Source organism: Euprymna scolopes, chromosome 1 (genome assembly GCF_053919585.1).
Source record: "Euprymna scolopes isolate OS-2025 chromosome 1, ASM5391958v1, whole genome shotgun sequence".
Classification (NCBI taxonomy): domain Eukaryota; kingdom Metazoa; phylum Mollusca; class Cephalopoda; order Sepiida; family Sepiolidae; genus Euprymna; species Euprymna scolopes.
In genome coordinates, this window is record NC_136482.1 from 155,679,614 (window position 1) to 155,701,383 (window position 21,770).

The window sequence follows — 21,770 nt, forward strand, 5'->3', positions numbered from 1 at the left end:
GCAAAGAGTGGATATTTATTTGATACATAAAATCAAAATTAAGAGTAGGAAGTGGCCATTTTGGAGGAGGTCTATTATCACACAGTAAAAATGGGAATGGGGCTCATTCACTCAGTTAGCTAAGAGGCTAACTTACCTATGACACCAGTTTTGAGTAAAACCTTTAATGGCATGATGAAACTATAATTTTATAACATGATAAATAAATCAAACAGCTCTATTATAAACAATATGTGGACCTACATTCTCCAGAAATAAAAAAAAAATATATATTTTATTCTATCAGAAGCCAAACATAGAAAAAGATGTATATTTCCAAACTGTTTAATTAGCAGATGTAAACAATTAAAAACAACAACTTGCATAGCCATTTACATTCAAACATCAGTATGCACACACCTACATAGATAAATTATTAAAAAATAAAATAAAAATAAATTTGCTGTTTGTCCAAAATTTAAAGAAAAATGTTGCTGTCAGTTTAATTTTCTTTTTTTTTTTTCTCTTTTTCTTTTAATGCTTGAGATTTAAGAATATTTTATTTTTATAGACTATAGAAATATAGGGGGTTCCAAAAGTCAATTTGAAATTGAATGACTTGAAATGTGTCCAAGACTTTTAGAACAACCTGTATTTTGGTACTAACAGACTTGTCTTCGCGTTGCCTAGTTGTTCTCTACCCTGCAACCTCTCTCCCACAGAAGAGACGTTGCGAGCCTATCCTTGTTTTATCGTTATTTCCATGGCAGGTGCTCGTCTGAACTCCAATCTCTGGTCCCCCTCGCCAATCTTTCACGAAAAACACCCGTCTAGCTGAATCCACTGTGAAAAATTTCCCCCACTCTATATCTGTGCCTAAATCAAAACGCGGATTCCATGAACAAAGCTTCTTTCTTAGAACTGCACGCCTGTGGAACTCTGTTCCATCTGCCTGCTTCCCACCGGACTACAACTTGGATGTGTTCAAGTCCAACGTTAACAAATTCCTAATGAACCGCCCCCTTAAGTAAACACTTCATCAAATCTCCACACTAACGTAATGTACTTGCAATAACCCTTATCCCTGAGTGGCTTCCGGGCCTTGATAAGTGGTGATCACTGTGTAAAAAAACAAAAAAAAAAAAAAAAAAAACTGAGAAATACAAGAAGTTCCTGCCTCCCCCCCAACCATATACAAAAATCTTTTTGTTTATTTTTTTTACTTTCTATGAATTTTATATTTCTAAGTCATAAAGGGAGTAAGTGTTTTAATTCGGTATTAAAATGTTGTCCAATTAAAATAAAGAGTCTGTATTTGCTGTTTTCTTGTGTCTTGTTGATCATTGCGTTTATGTGGTTGATTCTAATCACTTTATCTTCTGCAGTAATGAACCGCCCCCTTAAGTAAACACTTCATCAAATCTCCACACTAACGTAATGTACTTGCAATAACCCTTATCCCCGAGTGGCTTCCGGGCCTTGATAAGTGGTGATCACTGTGTAAAAAAAAAAAAAAAAAAAAAAAACTGAGAAATACAAGAAGTTCCTGCCTCCCCCCCAACCATATACAAAAATCTTTTTGTTTATTTTTTTTACTTTCTATGAATTTTATATTTCTAAGTCATAAAGGGAGTAAGTGTTTTAATTCGGTATTAAAATGTTGTCCAATTAAAATAAAGATAATTGATACAATATAAACATTGATATAAAAATATTTGCAACGCTGACAAGTTATAGCTAGTTAATGATAAGAAAGAATAAAGCAACTAAAATTGCTCATAAAAAGAACATAAATACTGATTTACTCCTGGTGTAAATTCATGTGTACACCCTATAAATAATAAGATAAATGATTTGATTGTATTACTTGTTAAGTCAGCCAGTCAGCAGCATTCACTCGGGGGGGGGGTTAAACTGGCTTGTTCTGAAAGCAGAAGAGTCAAAGTGAATATTAGATTCACAAGCGGTCCTCAGTCACATGTGTATCCCAATCAAGGGAGATGACAACATAAGGTTTTTGTACCCTGCAGGGAGTTTTCAGCGCCCTCCTACAATACAGCGCCTGGTATTCTCAAATGATCACCCATCCAATATTGATCAGGCTCAGTGTTGTTTAACTTCAGTGATCTAAAGTTTGTCAATGTGATTGTCATATATTATTACCTGCACAGTAGTGTCACAATAACACTTTAAATAGTATGCATTTAAAGACAGTAGTAAGTTATTATAAGAGCAGATATTTCAAGTAGTTGTTAAAATAAAAAATAAATAAAAAAGAGATACTCGATAACAAAAAAAATATGGCTCCTAACATCTCTATTTAACTATTTACACTTAGATTTTACTGGATTAGTTTCGTCCAACAGCCAACACTGTTGAAAAAATAGTAAAGTCAGACAATATTTTACTTTTTAAAATCCATAAAACTAAACTTTGGTCAATGTGCATTGGTTGCTCAACCGCCAAAAGGGTGTTTATTCTGAAAGCCTTTCTTAACATGGGGAGGTTGAGAGTGTTTATTCTGAAAGGCATTAAAGATGGCTTTCCATGTGGTAGGGACATCTCCAGAGAAGATCCTAACTTACCCTATATGTGCTTCCGGGTTGCATTAGCTCACACTACTGCATTTATATTTACTCTCTATCGCCCCCCCCCCACAACAGCGGAGTTACTATCTTTAAAAGCATATCTGAGAAAATTAACCAAGTCCTATCTGCTTATCCTTCAGCTAACATTCACATATGTGGAGACTTCAATGTTTACAACGTGGAAGGGTTGACCCTCTCAAACAAGACTGATGATGAGGGTAGGTTCTGTTATGATATCTCCATTGCTTATGACCTCACTCAGATTGTTCACGAATCCACCCGTGTGCCCGACAATGACGGCCACTATGCGAGTCTACTAGACCTTTTCTCACAACTTGCCCTGAACTATGTTCAGTTTCTGTTCTCTCGTCTTGGATCTTTCGACCACTCTGTTGTATTAATTAAGATAAAAATGAAATGTAATAAGTCCTCAGACGTACCTCTCCATCATACAGTATATCTATACGCTAAGGCTGACTGGGATAGCTTCCATACATGTATATCGGATCTACCTCTGTTCCATGTTTAAAAAGGATGTGTCCTCTATAGTATCAGACCTGACGGAATGGTTAATTGTAGGTATAGACTGTTTCATACCCTCGAAAAAGTTCCAGCAAAAACCTAACAGCCAGCCATGGTTTTCTCCAGAATTTGCTGCTGCCATTGCGCACAGAAATCACTTTTTCCACTGCTTCCAATGTAATAGATGTATGGAAACTAAAGCCGCTTTCAGGACTGCCAGCAACCATTGTAAGAAAGTAATAAAGAATGCAAGAGAGTTGTATGCTCAGTCCGTCAAGTCCAAAGTAGCTGAGCAGCAGCTTGGTTCCCACCAGTTTTGGCAAATAGGAAACAGAATCCTGAACAGACGCGTGTGCTCTATCCCAACTATCATCAATGGACCTGAGTTAATCTCGTCAGCATCAGACAAAGCCGAACTCTTTGCCAAGAACTTTGCAGCTAATTCTACCCTTTGCGACCAAAGCTGCCAACCTCCAATATTTCCTCCTGTATCAGAAAACACACTATGTGATATACATATATCTGTATGTGATGTTGTCAAGCTAATCAAAAACCTTGATTCCCGTAAAGCAACCAGCCCTGACGGTATTCCACTGGCGTAGCTAGGGGGGGGGGGCTGCCCGGGCGGCACACCTGAGGGGGCGGCATTTTGAGAGGGTAAAAATAGAAAGTAGAAAAAATAAATAATAAACAAAAGTTAACAAAAAATATGAAATTTTATACCAAAAAGGTTGTAAAAAATCGGAATTTTGGGGGGTATCGGAATCAGAAAAAATGTGTCCCTATTTTCTGAGCGTCAGGGGCGCGGCATGGGGGCGGCATTTTGAGATGGTAAAAGGGGAAAATCGAAAAAAATGCTAACAAAAAATCTGAAATTTTATATCGAAAAGGTTGTATAAAATGGGAACTTTTGTAGTTATTGGAATCGCAAAAAGGTGTCCCTATTTTGCGAGCGGCATATGTCAGGGGGCGGCATTTTGAGAGAGTAAAAATAGAAAGTAGAAAAAAATAAATAAAAATAAACAAAATCTAACAAAAAATCTGACATTTTATACTGAAAAAGTTGTAAAAAATCGGAAATTTTTGAGGTATCAGAATCAGAAAAATGTGTCTCTTATTTATGAGCAGCACATGTCAGGGGGCGGCATTTTGAGAGGATAAAAATATATAAAAGCTAACAAAAAATCTAATTGTACACAAGATCTAATTTTAAACAAGACCATTGCTATATTTGCTTACGGCCGTTTGCCATTTTCGGCTCTCATTATGCTCAACATTATGGGAGCATTATAATAAATACATATTTATTTTATAACTATATATGTGCATATATACATATATATGTGCATATACACATATATTTATACATACATATACATATATACATACGTGCATATATACATATATACACACACATACACATATATAAATACGCATATATACATACATATATATATATGTATATATATATATATATATATATATATATATATACATACATACATATATGTATATATACATATATGTATATATATATATATATAATATAAATATATACATACATATATACATACATACATGTAGATACATACATATACATATATATATATAAACAAATATATATATAATATATCCTTCAAGATTGAGGCAATTTTTTTTGTTTTAATCTAGGTTGAACTTTCACTACATTAAAAACCGATCTTGAAATGAATTAAAGCAATTTATTCTCAATTAATGGAAATTTTGAAAACTCCAAACGCAATTGTAAATTATTACATGATAAATAGTTTAACAGTTTGGAGTTTTCAAAATTTCCATTAATTGAGAATAAATTGCTTTAATTCATTTCAATCACTAAGTTTAAAAAATGCAAGCATTAATTATTTCTGGAGATATGCTCAGTGACCGGCTGACCTAACAGGATAGGGCCAAGCCAGGCTTCGGCCAAGCACCAAAAAAACAAAATGACCTCAGAAAGATTTCATACTTAAAGGGGAACTTTCATATAAATTTTTATCGAATAGGTGCGAAAAGAAAGTTGGATATTTGGGTGCATATACACCGACATCAAAGAGGAAATAACATTAGATGCGAAAGTTTGAAATCATTAATTTTATTACTGTCCAATTCATGAGGCTAAGACTTTGAAAGTATCAAACGTTTTTGTAGCATACTTTTTATAACTCCTTGTAAACTTTACAATTGCTAGCTGGGGGATCGGACAAAATCACACCGGGCAACTCCCACCATCTACTTAAAACAAAAGGAAAACAGATAAAATCTCAAATGAATAAAAAATATTAAAAATCAGTTTTCATATTTTAATTTTAATTTAATTGAATTTAGGAAAATTAGATACCGTAGAACTAATTTTCGCAAGGTATGAAAATTAAGCAACTACAGAATAAATGTTAAATTAATAATAATGGACCAGTTTTCCTACCTAGCAAAAATGGACGAATTTTCCAGGCACCCAAATGCCGGGGGGGAGGGGGCAAATTTTACTACCGCCCCGGGCAGCAAAAGGTCTAGCTACGCCACTGCGGTATTCCAATTATAGCATTAAAAAATCTTAAACCAGATCTAGCGCCCATACTTACAAAACTTGTCTTAAGGAGAATAGCTTCCTACATCCCTGGAAAATCTCATCAGTATGCCCTGTATTTAAGAATTCAGGTGGTCGCTCATCCCCCTCTCAGTACAGGCCAATAAGTCTCCTGTGCGTCATGAGTAAGTTGCTGGAATCTGTGTTAAATACAGAAGTAATCAACCATTTCAACAAAAATAACCTTCTTAGTGACACACAATATGGTTTCCGTTCTGCTAGATCTGCAACAGATGTGCTTACAGTTATATCTCATAGGATTAGCAAATCTCTCGACAGAGGCTACCTTTCTAGGGCAATTGCTCTTGACATATCTAAGGCCTTTGATAGGGTATAGCATAAAGGTTTAATTCACAAGATCTCTAGCTATGGTATAGCTGGAAATGTCTTCTCAATTATTAAATCATTTCTTTCTGATAGGTTCATAAGAGTAGTAGTTGATGGGCAAAAATCAGAAGCTCACAGTATTAGTGCTGGAGTCCCTCAAGGGTCCATCTTGAGCCCAACTCTTTTCCTGCTCTACATTAATGATCTTCCAAATCACATCTTTACATCATTTGTAGACATTTATGCTGATGACACTACCATTTATGGTAGCACATCTAAGACAGTAAACGACCAAGTTCTCTCTGATTCTCTTTCCTCTGATCTTGAGCACGTGGTACAATGGGGAAAGGAGTGGCTGGTTACTTTTAATGCATCTAAAACCAAGCTTCTCTCTTTACATCATCAATATTCTGATCCACATCTGGCATTAATTGAAATGAATGGCTCTCGTCTTCAGGAGGCCTCAAGTTTTGACAAGCTTCTGGGCTTGACCGTTACTCCTGATCTTAAATGGAACACATACATCAAATCTGTTGCCAAGGCCGCTGGAAAAATGGTGGGATCTTTCTATCGATCTAGTAGATATCTCACTGCTGATGCAATTCTCTATCTATATAAGAGCCAGGTACATCCAAGGATGGAATACTGTTGCCACATCTGGGCAGGAGCTACTAGAAAGAACTTGTCCTGCCTTGATAGAGTTCAAAATAGACTTTGTAGCCTCGTAGGAGATGTCCTTTTCTCTTCCCTGCAACCTCTATCTCACAGAAGAGATGTTGCAAGTTTGTCTCTGATGTATCGTTATTTTCATGAAAAGTGTTCGACTGAGCTTCAATCTATGGTCCCCCCTCGCCAAACTTTCACAAGAAACACTCGCCTAGCTGAAAACGCTATCAATAATTCCCCCCACTCTTTATCTGTGCCTAAATCTAAACGTAGATTCCATGAACAAAGCTTCTTTCTTAGAACTGCACGCCTGTGGAGTGTGGAATTGTCTTCCGTTTTCCTGTTTTCCGGCTGACTACAATATGGTTGTCTTCAAGTTTAACGTAAACAAGTTTTTGATGAACCGTTCCATATCAGTTAACAAATTTACCAAATTTCCATTACTAACGATTACTATATTGTCCAATTTCTACTGTACACTCTTTAACCCTTATCCTCGAGTGGCCTCTCTTGATAATGTGGCGATACCTATGTAAAAAAAAAAAATTAAAAAAAAGGCATTTTCTTATTTTCAACCTCCCCCATAATCAATTTCTTAAAGGTAAATCTTCGGGTGGTCCCCCAATACACTTTCACTCCAAACTTTTTCAGTAGACTATAACTTGTTATGGTCTTTATTTTTTTCGTTAAAGAATGGTGAAATTTGGAGTATTTAGCAGAGAATCCAATAAACGACTACAACGGAAAAAAAATAAAATAAAATAAATAAATATATACAAGAAATGTTACCGTTGTCAATAAAAGTTAATTTTTTACCTACCTGGCTCATTTGTTTTGGTTAAGAACGGCTTTACAATTAAACACCCCCAACATCCGCATGTTAAAAACGGCTTTAGAAATAAACACCCCTAACCTCCCCATGTTAAGAACGGCTTTCATGGTTGGGGATGTTTATTCCTAAAGCTGTTCTTAACATGAGTAGGTTGAGGTGTTTATATTATGTTGGGTACTCTCGTAAAAAAAAAAAACTACCAAAAAAATTCAAAGCGCTTGTAAACCTTGAAGTCAAAACGAGGTTTGCTTCTTTCAAAGAAGATGCCGCAATTTTTCTTCTTTTTTTTTTTTTTTTAATTTTTTAACATTTATTTTTCAAATCCGCTTGGAAAAACTGAATTTCTTAGATTAAATAAAGAGCAATAAAAACTACTTGAAAATCAAAACTAATGAGCCAGGTAGGTATGAAATTAACATTTATTGGCAACGGTAACATTTATTTCTTGTATATATTATTTTTTTTCATATAGTTGCTTATTGGTTTCTCTGCTAAATTCCCGAAAATTGTTTTGATTTGTTTCATTTTTCATAAGACGTAGTTAGTAGGTGAGGCATTTCATTTCCTTTTTTTCTTTCTTATTTTTTTTTTTCATGTCATGCCTTTTTTGTAATTAATAGTAAGAAAAGAAAGAAAAACAATATAAGTAATTAAGAATAATGAAAAGAGGAATAAATTTTTAGATAGAAAAGTATTTGTAATTGTATAAGATTAAAAATGTGCTTATATTTATATTTGAAGTGGGCGATTTTATGTTGCATAATGGTTTAAGAATAATCTAGTTTAAGAGGAGTATATGTCTGAGTTATCAAAGTTACAAATGCTGTATGCAAAATTATATTTTTAATTGCTAATTTGAAATAAATGATAAATGTTTATGTAAAGGAAAGTAAGTTTATGCTTTGTAAATATATATATATATATATATATATATATATATATATATATATATATAAAGCTGAACGTCTCTGTGTGTGTCTGGTCACGAATAGGCTCCTATATGGTTGACTATTATAGAAAACTGATCATATATAATGATAGAAGATGTATCGAGACACAGGAATGGGTATGTTTGATCTAGCATAATGATGATTCATTAAAATTGTGGGGTCTGCGTACGCGCCTGGTCCACAATGTATGGAAATAAAAAATTTAAAAATTAAAAAAAAAACGTTTACAAGTGTTTTTGATATAGATATACATAATAATACTTTGATAAGTATGTTTTAACTTAAATATGGATGGTATAATAAAATTGTGGGTCTGTGTTCGCGCCTGGTCTCCATAGAATGGAAATAGGCACAAACTTTAATAAAGACTTTTCATATCTATCTGCGTAAGTATACTTTGATAATTATGTTTCAGTTTGAAGAAATAAAATTATGGGGTGTTCATTCGCGCCTGACCTCCATAGAATGGAAATATGTCACAAAGTTTAACAAGGTTTTTTAATATAGATCCACAGAATATTATGATAAGTGTTTCAGTGTTAACAGGTATGGTATAATAAATTATGGGGTTTATCTATTTTCTTTTTACTTTCATCATATTTTGCTTTGGTTTTGATACCCCCAAATTCGAAGCTATCTCTTTACAACCCTTCCTTTTCATAACCTATCATACTTTCATAAATCAGAGTCCATTTTCTGTAGGCTGTTTTTGAACCCAGTCAACGACGGGTACTTTTGCTAGTATATATATATATATATATATATATATACATATATATACATATTTATATTTGAATGTCTCAGCATCTAGCGAACGGAGACACCATTTTGAAATTTTTTAATGTAACAAACAGTAAATCTCTGTCAATTTCTGAAATAATTATTGAGTCCAAGAGAATATGTAATCAATGAACAAAAGAGGAAGAACGTTTGAAAAATCTGCTTATTTGGGGTTAAAAAAGTGACCTGTGATTGGTTGTTTTTTATCCAATCACAGCACACTTAACAAACAACTCCATCAATAATTTTCAATATTACAAAATAATTTAGCTTAAAACAATCAAGAAAAACCAGCAGGTCATGTGGAAATTCCACAGCATACTCTTTCATATGTAATATATTGATGTTGGCATTTTGTGAATGCTTAGCATAAATGGAGACGCCCTGATATTATTCTACCTCTTTTGTTAAAACTGCAAAAGTATTTATCTAAGCTAGCAGGGACGCCTAGCATAACCCGGTTATATAATACGCTTAAATATGATATCTTAATTCATGCAGATTTCGTATATATTATTATAGAATCAATTTTGTATCGATTCTTATATATTATAAAGTTCTGATTTCAAAAAGAAAAAAAATATATCCATATGACTTGAGTGCCATCAGCTATAACCGGAACCAAAATTTATGAAGAATTCTTGTTGAAATTATTTAATACAAAAGATAATTAAACGAGAGTCACTCGGAAGAAAAAAGATGTAAGCATGACACACAAAATAACACACGCTATTGTATTGATATGTAGATTGATTTTTTTCTTTCCTATTCCAATGCATCATATTTTATAAAAATGTCAATTAAAATAACATTTTTAAGTACATTAAAATTGCATTTTTTTAATATATTAAAATAACATTTTTTAATATATTAACATTACATTTTTTAATATATTAAAATAACATTTTTTAATATATTAAAATTACATTTTTTAATATATTAAAATTACATTTTTTTAATTTATTAAAATCACATCTTTTTAATATATCAAAATCACATATTTTTAATATATTAAAATCAAATCTTTTTAATATATTAAAATCAAATCTTTTTAATATATTAAAATCACATCTTTTTAATATATTAAAATCACATCTTTTTAATATATTAAAATTACATTTTTTAATATATTAAAATCACATCTTTTTAATATATTAACATTACATTTTTAATATATTAACATTACATTTTTAATATATTAACATTACATTTTTTAATATATTAACATTACATTTTTTAATATATTAACATTACATTTTTTTAATATATTAAAATTACATTCTTTTAATATATTAAAATTACATTCTTTTAATATATTAAAATTACATTCTTTTAATATATTAAAATTACATTTTTTAATATATTAAAATTACATTTTTTAATATATTAAAATTACATTTTGATATAAAAATGCTTTGACACATTTAAAATTGTTATAAATAAAACAATTTCTTTAATGAAAAGAAAAGAAAAATACAGAAGTGTAGACATATTTTTTAAGAAAACAATCTTATAATTTTCTATAGCAAATAAATACTCTGTCTACACTTCTATTGATTCAAACTGGCATGGCCGCACCAACACATACTGGATTGTTCAACTCCTTCACTGTAGGTCCTGGATATGACCTTAAACTATATCTAGTGGTGAGGCCCCAGCTTGTGGGCTTTGGGGAGTGTGGAGCCACCCTTTAATTACCATTGCTCCCAGGTCCACTCTGACCCAGAGTGGTAGTACCTGCTAGGGTCCCAACTATGGGTTAAATAGAAACCGACGTGAAAACAACAAATATATTCTATTAAAAAACTTTTTCTTAAATCTTTGGATTCGGCATTAAATAACCCGAAAAGGGTTGATATGCCGTAAAACAACCAACCAACCAACCTTCACTGTAGATGTCCTTAAATGCTGGAAGCTCCTTTCTATGGACTGCTTGCCTTTGAAATTCTCTTCCTGCCTCCTACTTCCCTAATATAATGTTAAATGTAATGCAAACAAACATCTTGCTGTCAACCCCCTCTCCAGGTTTGCCTCTATAAATCTTGTTCTATTCACAGTAGCTCCTTACATTTCAGTAACAATATATCATGTTTCAGCTCAATAATATATATTTTTTTTAGATTGCAGCCACAACACAACTTTGATCACTAGGGCTATGACAACAGAATATTCTTTTCATTGTTTTGACTCTCAAGTATATATTTGACACAATTAGACACAGTTAATCAACCGAGAACCACATCACTCTATATGAAAGCATATAAGATATCAACGGATACACACTCGAGAGTTAAAACAATAAAAAGAATACACCATTGTCCTAGCCCTAGTGATCACTCATTTTTCTGGATTATGTTGTTGAGGGAAAGGTTCATGAATTTAGATGAGACAAGGTTAATACTTTGATTTAAGAAGTAATACTTTCAGTCTGACTTGCATTTATTTAGCTGAATCGTTCTTATAAGATTTTCTTCACGGTCTCCTGATCGCCTGAGGTTACTATTTAATTTGAGCGGTAGATTTTATTTGGCCTAGTTTATACAAGTATTAACTAATACTGCATAATGAATGTACACTGGTGATTAAACATCGAGATTTGGATACAATATTGAAATTAAAAGGCATTAAAAGGAAATTGACTAAACTAAATAAAAAAAACAAAACAATAACAATATTAATCATAAAAAGTAAGTGAAACTCTCAAGTTTAACTACTTGATGAGAGAAAAGAATAGAAAGGAAGCAATTGAGACCATCAAAATAAAGGGATCTTTTAAAATCTGAAAACAGTTTTTTAATATCTTTTCACACTAGAAATCTACTGACAAGAAAGATTTCATGAATAGAATAATATATTTTTAGTAAAGGGTTTTTTAATCAACATAAAAATGACATTCGTATAAAACATTTTAGGGATAAATTTAGAAATAAATTGTAAAAGAATAAATTTCCAATCACATTTTAGGGTTTATTTGATGAAATATTTAAGAATTTGATCCATATATTTTTTTTCGTGTGTTATTTATTATTTTTAAAATAAATAAAATAATTTAATTCGATATAAAACGCAGACGTAACTAATCAGCACAAGTAGAAATCTTTAAACTTAGGAGACAATTCAACCTAAAAAAATAAAAGCATATCACACGAAACCGTTTGGAGGGACGCAGAGACTTTATTCTCGAGTGTACAAAGAGTAACTCAAAACAAAAAAACTGAAAATGCAAACATAAATGGAAGAGACAGACGACAATTAAAATAAAACGTCTTTATGCTGGGATCTCCCTTCACTGATATGCAATCATAATTCAATACTGGCGCTAAAATGAACTAATCGAATTCAATTTTCATATTAACTGAACCTCAAATATTATTCCATTAAATGAAAGTAACTCCTTTAACTTCCTAAATTCCTATATAAATAAAGCCATCTAAAAAAAAAACAAAAAACAAATTTACTCAAATGTATGATCACATCTGTTTAGTACCTAATTCCAAGTAACACATTTATTTTTTATCCTAACCTAAGGTGACTATTGGAGTATGATTACAAAATATTAATTATGTCATAAATTTTTCATTCTACTGCATAAGAAGAATATTAAGAATAATAAGAAGAATAATAAGAAGAATCATCATCATCATCATCAATTATGTGAGGGCTCTATTTTGTATAAATGTATATGCAATATCCTGCATTAGATTGAATTGTGGTTTGGCTTTGCTCACACATACTATTAATACACATAGACATATCTTGATGCTAAAAAAAAATAATTCAAGATCAGTTCCTGTTTTCATTGTCTTGTAATGTTACCTGTGCTCACATTTTCACTACAAATAAGCCTGCTAGAATGGAACTCCAGGATTCAGCATTTATCGACAAAATCCAACCAACTGAACAATTCTTATGTTTCAGTATTCCCTTCAAGAAGAATTGATACCTATTTAGTTATGATCTTATAGACAGAGTGGAATTATTGCCCTAGAAAAGATGACATGATTTTTGATTTCTGTTTGTTGCAGACCATCTACTAGTTGATCAGTTGTGTACAAATCCCAAGAGCGATAGAAGCCTTCTATCATATCTGAAAGTGACACAATTTTTAATGAGCAAGATTGGAAATGTGCCGCTGTACAACTCCTGCAGTCTACCGATCCAAGTTATGACAACAGGACCATTGGCCGCATCCTCAAAATGCAAATCTGGATGGTTCAACGTTTGAGGGCATGCCCAGGGTGATGAAAAAAGTTTCCAGCTATGATTATGGTCTTTGGTGGGGTTTCAAGTGAGGGCCACCTCATGCCACCTTGCATCTTCGAAGTCAGCTTGAAAGTCAGCACCTGAATGTGCTGAAGAGTGTGGTGATCCTCTGGTGCAATTAGGTGGCTGCTGGCAGACTCTGTGTGTGGTAGCAGGACTCTGTGCCGGCCCACAAGTCCAAAGAGACCCAAGCTTGTTTTCAGAAGGAGTACTACAACTTTGTACGGTTTTCTCACTGACCCCTTTCCTCCTCCGACCTGAACCTGCTGGACTAGTTCATTTGATCATATGTCTAGAACATCACCAACATGACTTCTCACAACACCGAAATCAGCTTGATTGCCACTATCCATCGAGTATTCACCTAGCTCCCGCCGGTGCTTGTCGAAGAGGCATATTTCCAGTTCAGGACACCTATTGAGGTGGTGATTGGGGCTGAGAACAATCCTTTTTCTTGAATATTCTATTTCAGTCAGATGCAGCCAGAGACAACTAACTCTACCAACTCACATTCTTTATCCTGACTTTCTATTTAATCAACCACATAACCTCCACATCAAAAACCTACAAATGTATTATATTGTTCTAATACATAATCAAGTTACTTAACTCTACCAACTCACATTCTTTATCTCTAGTCAACCACATCAAAAACCTGAAAACATTATAATGTAATCCACAGACTGTTTTGCTTCATCACAGTTCTTCTTTTGTGTTTAAATATGCAAATATAATTTACACTTGCTGCAGGATCCAAAAATCTTTCCTTACCAGACACCTTTGTTGGTTTGGCTGTGCCCTTCACCAACAGCCATGTGACTTCACCCATCCAGTTTTGCCAATAGGCTGGAACAAACATCATGGTGGTCAACTTAATAACTAGTGAAGCAGAATGCTAAACTGATTCTAGGTCCTCACCTTTACAAAGTTTGTTGTTGGAATTGCAAATGGCTAGCACTCACAATGGAAGTAGCCTTGAATTGCTGTACCTGATCAGTGAGTGTTCAGGAAAGAGCCAATCCTACTGACCCATGGTGAATGCCGCAACGATGGCCATGCAAATGTTCCAGGGTTAGATTAAAGTATTAGTTGGAACCCTTAGCATCATCCATAGTCATATTCTCATCTGTGAACCCAATATTTCCACTTTTGTTATTTTATTTTTTATTTCTAAAATAAAGCATTTGCTGTTTATGGCATGAAAGCAAATCCTACAATATCATTATAATGAAAGATGATACAAAATTACCATTCACAGTCAGGTAAATAAATATTTAGTGAAAATTATTGAACTCTTTGTATTGTTTATCATTATTTATTTATTTAGCTGTTTCCAACGACTGAATAATTCCTGCATTGACAAGCCTTCAACCCTAACACATTTTTTTTTGTTTACTTGCCTCCCCACAAGGACAGAGTTAGACACAAGGTCGATTTTTAATGTGGAGGAAACAAGCTCCGCAATAAGGGACACTCTGGTTAGTAATAAAAATAAAAAATCTATCAGTAATGAAGGATTTCTCCTCCATTAACCGAGGCCAAAAAAAGTGAAGGGGAAAAAGTGAAGTGCAGCATTAGAACAGATACTACACTTTGAATTATATATTTTTATTTACTCTGAGAGTTTACGATCAAAACAGAAATAAACAAAAAAATTAGGCACAAGGCCACTCAAAAATTGGGGAGGCGGGTGTCTATGGTCATCCTGGTCACTGTACCTTTGCTAGTCTATGCTTGGTCCTAGTTAAAGTTCTAATTCACCACAATACCTCAAACACATCAGGGGTCGTCCTACCTTAGATTCCTGAATCATATCGTGTGTGTGTGTGTGTGTGTGTGTGTGTGTGTGTGTGTGTGTGTGTGTGTTTTATTTTGTTTTATTTTATTTTTTTTTTTATAAGCAATGAAATAAATTAGTAAACATAAAATTTTATAAAAAGTCATTTCAAGAACCTTAACACTTTTTAATACAAAATTAATTACTATAACTACATCTACTGACTGAAGAATTTGCATTTACTTTTTCAATGTGGCCATACCATCTTGTTCTGCACGAATCTCTATTTTACTGTTAAGATTAAATCTTTCTTTGAGGTCTTAAAAACTCGCATTACATCATATCATTCTCATATTCAATGTATGTCTTCAACCCTCCTCCTCCTCCTCCCCATCATCATCATCATCATCATCATCATCATCATCATCATCATCACACTGCATGCACATATTTTCTTATTTATCTTTTAATTTTACCAGAAGATTTTTAAAAAGATGCTGAAGATGTGGCACAAGGCATTATACACATTCCTGGTAGACTCTCTCTCAATTGACAGCATTAATGCTCTGCTCAGCAGATAATTCATATAATCGCTACAAAAGAAATTTGATTTCTTGTAAAAAAAAAAAAAAAATTGACTGTCTGCATTGATTTCGTAGTACAGTTTTGACAATGATATTGTTGCCTCTTTATTCATGATAGATGACATATATAGGGTGGAACGATAAAATTGTTGCCCTAAAGAAAACAACACTACAGCTTTATTTTAAAACTTTTATTGAAAAAAAAAATCAAGTCAAGTAACTTGACTATGTAGGAGAGCTGACATCTATTCAATATAGCCACCTTCAGCCTCAATCATCACCTCGATACGGGTCCGGAACTGGAAGCATGCCTTTTCCGCATGTACACACACTTTTTTTTTTTATTTATCTTTTAATTTTACGAGACGATTTTTAAAAAAATGTAAAAGATGTGACACTAAGCATTGTATACATTCTTGACAGACCTTCTCTCTCAATTGACAATATTAATGCTCTGCTCAGCAGATAATTCATATAATCCATACAAACGAAATACATAAGGAAAAGACAAAATGATTTTTCTATCCCTCTAATAATTTTTAAGTGTAACTACATTTGGAATTATTTTCATACAACTCCATCAATGTTACACTGCAGGCCAGTAGGCAGTCAATTAGCATTTATGCAATGTTCATGACTTCTGTCATTTGAACACTCTGGATTATCTAATGTCTGCACTCAGATTGAGCATTTGGCCTGAAAATGGTGGCTTCATGGTTGGGTTTGAATCTCCCAAAAAGAATAACTATTATTTAATTATATATATATGAGTAAGTAGTTAATAAAACATGTTAAAAAAAACCCTTTGAAAAAGAGTTAAAAACAAATTTAATTTGAAAAAGAAACACTAAATAAGTGGATAGTCCTTATTCTGCGGAGTTTCAAAGAAATACTTTCCTTCTCATCAGAGGGTAGGATTAAGCAAAATGCGGGATCGGATTTTGCTTGCAAAAGTATTTTGTGAAACTACAAGTCAAAGATCTTGATAACAAAGCAGAGGGAATAAGGTGAAGAAAAAAGTAATTTCACGTGAATGGATTATTATTATTATTATTATTATTATTATTATTATTATTATTATTATTATTATTAGCTCTATCTCCTATTTGGTTTTATCAAGCTTTTACATCTGGTTGAGATTACTTTATTGTTGTGGGGGAATCACCCTCCAAATGGACTGTTCTATCCATTATATAAACCATAGACCTTTTGATCCCAGGTGTGCATTAAATACCAGAGTGACCCTTGCCTGCTCGGTGACGTTTACTACTCTTTTCAGTTGTAACCTTTTTACGTTGTTGTTCCATTAATACATTGTTTAAACTCTATTCCGTTGTTCTGTTTTCTTTGTGGCTTATTGTAAACCATAACACTGGCAACATGGGATTCGGAGAACATACTCCTGTTTAAAAACAGTGTTCTAAAAAACTAAACACTGACGACATTGGATTCAAGGAGCATACTAAAATCGAAACCAGTAACGACATTGAAAAAAAAAAAAAATACTCGCGTTGAAATAGTATTCTAAAAATAATAATGACGTCAGACTAAAATGTTATCAAGCCTAAGGAAGTGTCTAACATAACACTTGCAACTGAAAGGTTCATGGTAACTAAAAAAAAAAAAACGCAGATCATTATGGAAAAAAAAAAGAGTTGAAAAGAAAAAAGTTTGTATCGACTTTCAAAGACAGCGCTGTACTTTTGCAAAAAGAAAAAGGTTCGTCGCGACTTAGAAAGGGAAATTTTTATACTTTTGGAAAAAGAATTCGTCACTTGTGGTTTTCGCTGCTAAAATTGGGCATTATTTTTTTTTTCTCTGGAGAAAAATATACACTGGATTTTTTTTCTTCTTTAGACAATGAACTTTTTATATATTTATGTTTTTTTCTGTTCGTTTTATTGTCTGGAGGAAGAAATAAGAAAGAATAAAACGGTTTTGTAAAATTCAGCAAACGTTTTGAAATTGCTAATGCTGACAAAGCAAAATGGATGAATTGAAAGTAGCGTTGGAACAAAGCGTCAGTCACAATTTGGAAAACACTAGACTGAACGTCAAATATGATTCGAGGAACAGCAAAAGGAATTGCAAAAACAGTTAGCGGAATGTCAACTACGAACCGAGGAACAGCAAAAGGAAGTTCAAAAACAGTTAAGCGAACGTCAATTAGAAGTTCACAAACAGTTTGCCGAATGTCAATTATGAACAGCGGAATTGCTTACAGAAATTGTTAAGAATGCGAACGCGGAAAGCAATTCAACATTTTCTCAGAATACAATATGGACTGCAATAGACAATTTTAAATACAAGGAAGAGGAAAAATCATTCACAGCATATTTTCAGCGTTATGAAGATTTTTTTTTAATATTGACTGCAGCAACTGGTCTGATCAAAAGAAAACCAGACTTCTACTACGAAAATTGGAAACAGCTGAGCATGATAAATTCGTGAATTACATCTCGCCTCAGAAAACAGCAGATTTATCTTTCAATGAGACAGTAAATTTGTTAACAGAACTTTTCGCACCAAAAACATCTCTTTTCCATAAGCGTTGGAGATGTTTGAATGTGGTAAAAGACGATAATGACGATTTTGCCAACTACGCAGCTGTAGTGAACAAACACTGTGATGACTTTAAGTTGTCTGAACTAACAGCAGACAATTTTAAATGCCTTGTTTTAAAAAAGAATTCACAAACGTATTTACTCCTGGCCTGGGGAGATGTACAAAAATGGCCGCAGATTTTAAGTTGAAACCTCGCACAAAACCAGTGTTTAAAAAGAAACAATGTCCCGTTCGCTTCCCTGAACAAAATAAATCAGGAACTAAACAGATTAGAAAGCGTCGGTGTACCGGCTAAAATTGAATATAGTAAGTGGGCTGCTCCAGTAGTTTACATAAAGAAAAGGTCCGGGGAAATTCGCGTTTGCGCCGACTTCGCGACCGGACTCAACGGGTCCTTAGAAGATTTTCACTATCCATTACCTAGTCCAGAAGAAGTGTTCACAAAATTAAATGGTGGCAAGATTTTTCTAAGATCGACCTAAGTGACGCTTACCTACAGATTCCAGTAAACGACAAAAGCACTAACCTCCTCTGTATTAACACTCATCAGGATTTGTACAGATATGAAAGACTCGCGTTTGGTGTCAAGGTGGCACCCACAATATTCCAGCAAGTAATGGATACTATGCTGTCCGGCTTGGACACCGCAATCGCATATCTTGATGACATTATCACAGCGAGCAAAAGCAGGGAGGAATATGAAAACATATCAGACAAGTATTGAGTTGAATACAAGATTATGGATTTAAGATCAAAGCAGATAAATGCAAATTCTTTTTACAAACAATTAAATACTTGGGTCAAATAATCAATAAAGATGGCAAACGCCGAGACCCAGATAGGGTGACCGCTATTAAAGAAATGTCGGCACCAGTAAACATAACTCAATTGCAGAGTTTTTTAGGTTTGGCAAATTATTACCAGGGGTTCATCCTAAATATGCACAAATTGCGCGCACCACTTAATGAATTGCTGAAAAAGGATAAGGCTTGGGAGTGGACAGAAGATTGCCAGACATCATTCCAAGAAATAAAAAGAATCCTGACTTCAAAACTATTCCTAGCACATTTCAACCCACAGTTGGACATAGTAGTAGCTAGTGATGCTAGTCAATATGGCATCAGGGCGTGCATGCTACATCGAATGCCGGATGGCTTGAAACTGCCTATTGCTTTCACATCACGGACTCTCTTGCCAGCGGAAAAGAATTATTCTCAGATCGAGAAAGAGGCCCTAGGAATTATATTTGCAGTTTCAAAATTCCACCGGTTCTTGTACGGAAGACAAACCGATCATAAGCCGTTGATATCCATTTTTGGATCAAAAAAAGGACTTCCAACATTCACTGCGAACCGACTATTAAGATGGGGAACTATTCTGCTGAACTATAATTTTACAATTCAATTTCTCCCCTCAAAACAACTAGCCCATGCAGACGGTCTATCGAGACTTATTCCTGCCAACATGGAACCTCTTGAAGATTCAGTAATCGCGGCACTATGTATTAATAGTGATGTAAAAACCATGATAAACAATATTATCCGAACTGTCGGTCACACTTCAGGAAATTAAGTCAGAATCCCTAAATGACAATTTCATTCAAACCACGAAGCAGAAATTAGCACTAGGTGACACCAGTTCAGACATTTTTTCTGGTTGCAACGAAATACTGTTATACGGTGAAAGGGTTGTCATCCCCCAAACCCTTCAAAAAAGATTTCTCAGGGATTTTCACATGGGGCACCCAGGAATAAACAGAATGAAAAGCCTAACGAGAAGTTTTGTTTATTGGCCAGCTATGAACCAAGATATCACCGACATGGTGAACAGATGCAAAGGCTGTGCTTTGGCTGCAAAAGCACCACCGATAACATAAACCTTGGCCTAAGGCTGAACAACCATGGTCGAGGATCCACATCGATTATGTGGGACCTGTGGAGGTTTTTTACTACCTGATAGTAGTTGACTCTTACTCTAAATGGCCAGTGGTACTAAGATGCAAAAAACCGACCATGGCAACAGCGACAAATTTTTTATTAGAATTGTTTGCTTGGTTTGGGGTTGTAGACTATCTGGTTAGCAACAACGCTACACAGTTCACCTCGACAGAGTTCAGAGAATTCTGCGAGACGTATAAAGTCAAGCATATTACGACACCCTAGTACCATGCCAGAAGCAACAGCCAGGCCGAACGCTTTGTTGATACGCATTAAAAAGGCGTCTGGTACACCGACAGAAAAGGCCCTTGAGCAATTTCTGCAGGTTTACAGAATCACAAGAAATCCGAACAAACCAGATGCAGAATCCAGGTTGTCCTCGACGGTCGTACGTCTAAACAATATAATATAAATGCCGGAGTGCCCCAGGGATCTATCCTTGGTCCTCTGCTGTTCCTGATATTCATAAATGACCTCCCCGATAAAATTGCCTCTGAGATAGGTATATATGCTGATGACACCACACTCTATAGCAGGCACGACAGGAAAACAAATGAACATATATCTAAAGTAATGGCAGAAACACTAGAGGATGACCTCAAATCAGTAGTGGAATGGGGACAAAAATGGATGGTAACGTTCAATGCCACCAAGACAAAACTGGTTTCATTCAATAATTACAGGAAACCTTCTCTACCACCTATAGCAATGGCCGACAACTCTTTAGCTGAGAGTACGTCTTTCAAGCTCCTTGGCCTAACGTTCACAGGAAACATGAGCTGGAACAATTACATCGAGGGCATTGCCAGGGCCGCTGCGAGGAAGGTGGGCTCTCTCTACCGTGCTAGAAAACTTCTAACACCCGAAAGTATCCTGTACCTCTATAAGGCCACTATTCGCCCATGTATGGAGTATTGCTGTCATATTTGGGCCGGTGCATCGGCTACTAGTCTCTCTCTCCTTGACAGGGTTCAAAAGAGAGTCGCAAATCTGATAGGCCCTAAACTGGCATCAAAACTTCAGCCTCTGTCCCATCGTCGAAACGTTGCATCCCTCTGCCTGTTCTACAAGTATTATAATGGTGAATGCTCTGAAGAACTGCAAGCACTTGTGCCCCCACGACGTGAACACCCTCGACAGACCCGACAAGCTGCTAAATCCCACCCCCACACTGTAGAGATCCCTAGATGTAAAAGATCGTTCTACTCCAGTAGTTTCTTCCCCAGAACTGCTAGACTTTGGAATTCCATTCCAGGTCACTGCTTCCCCAACTGTACTGACATGCATAAGTTCAAGTGCAACGTGAACCAACATCTCGCTGCCCTAATCCCTACATAGTGCCCCAGTAGATGTTTCCCCTGATAGTAGCCCCCTACACCAAAGTGGCAATGTGCC

At 34.5% G+C, this 21,770-nt stretch overlaps 1 protein-coding gene and 1 long non-coding RNA gene across 2 annotated transcripts in view; one reads left to right on the forward strand and one right to left on the reverse strand.

Moving 5' to 3' along the window:
- LOC145276805 (G-protein coupled receptor 143-like) overlaps window positions 1-21,770 on the forward strand; it is a 105,703-nt gene that overhangs the window by 24,226 nt on the left and 59,707 nt on the right. The gene's annotated exons all lie outside the window — the stretch shown is intronic.
- The window catches only part of LOC145276811 (uncharacterized), a 42,125-nt gene that overhangs the window by 1,445 nt on the left and 18,910 nt on the right, over window positions 1-21,770 (reverse strand). The window lies entirely within an intron of this gene.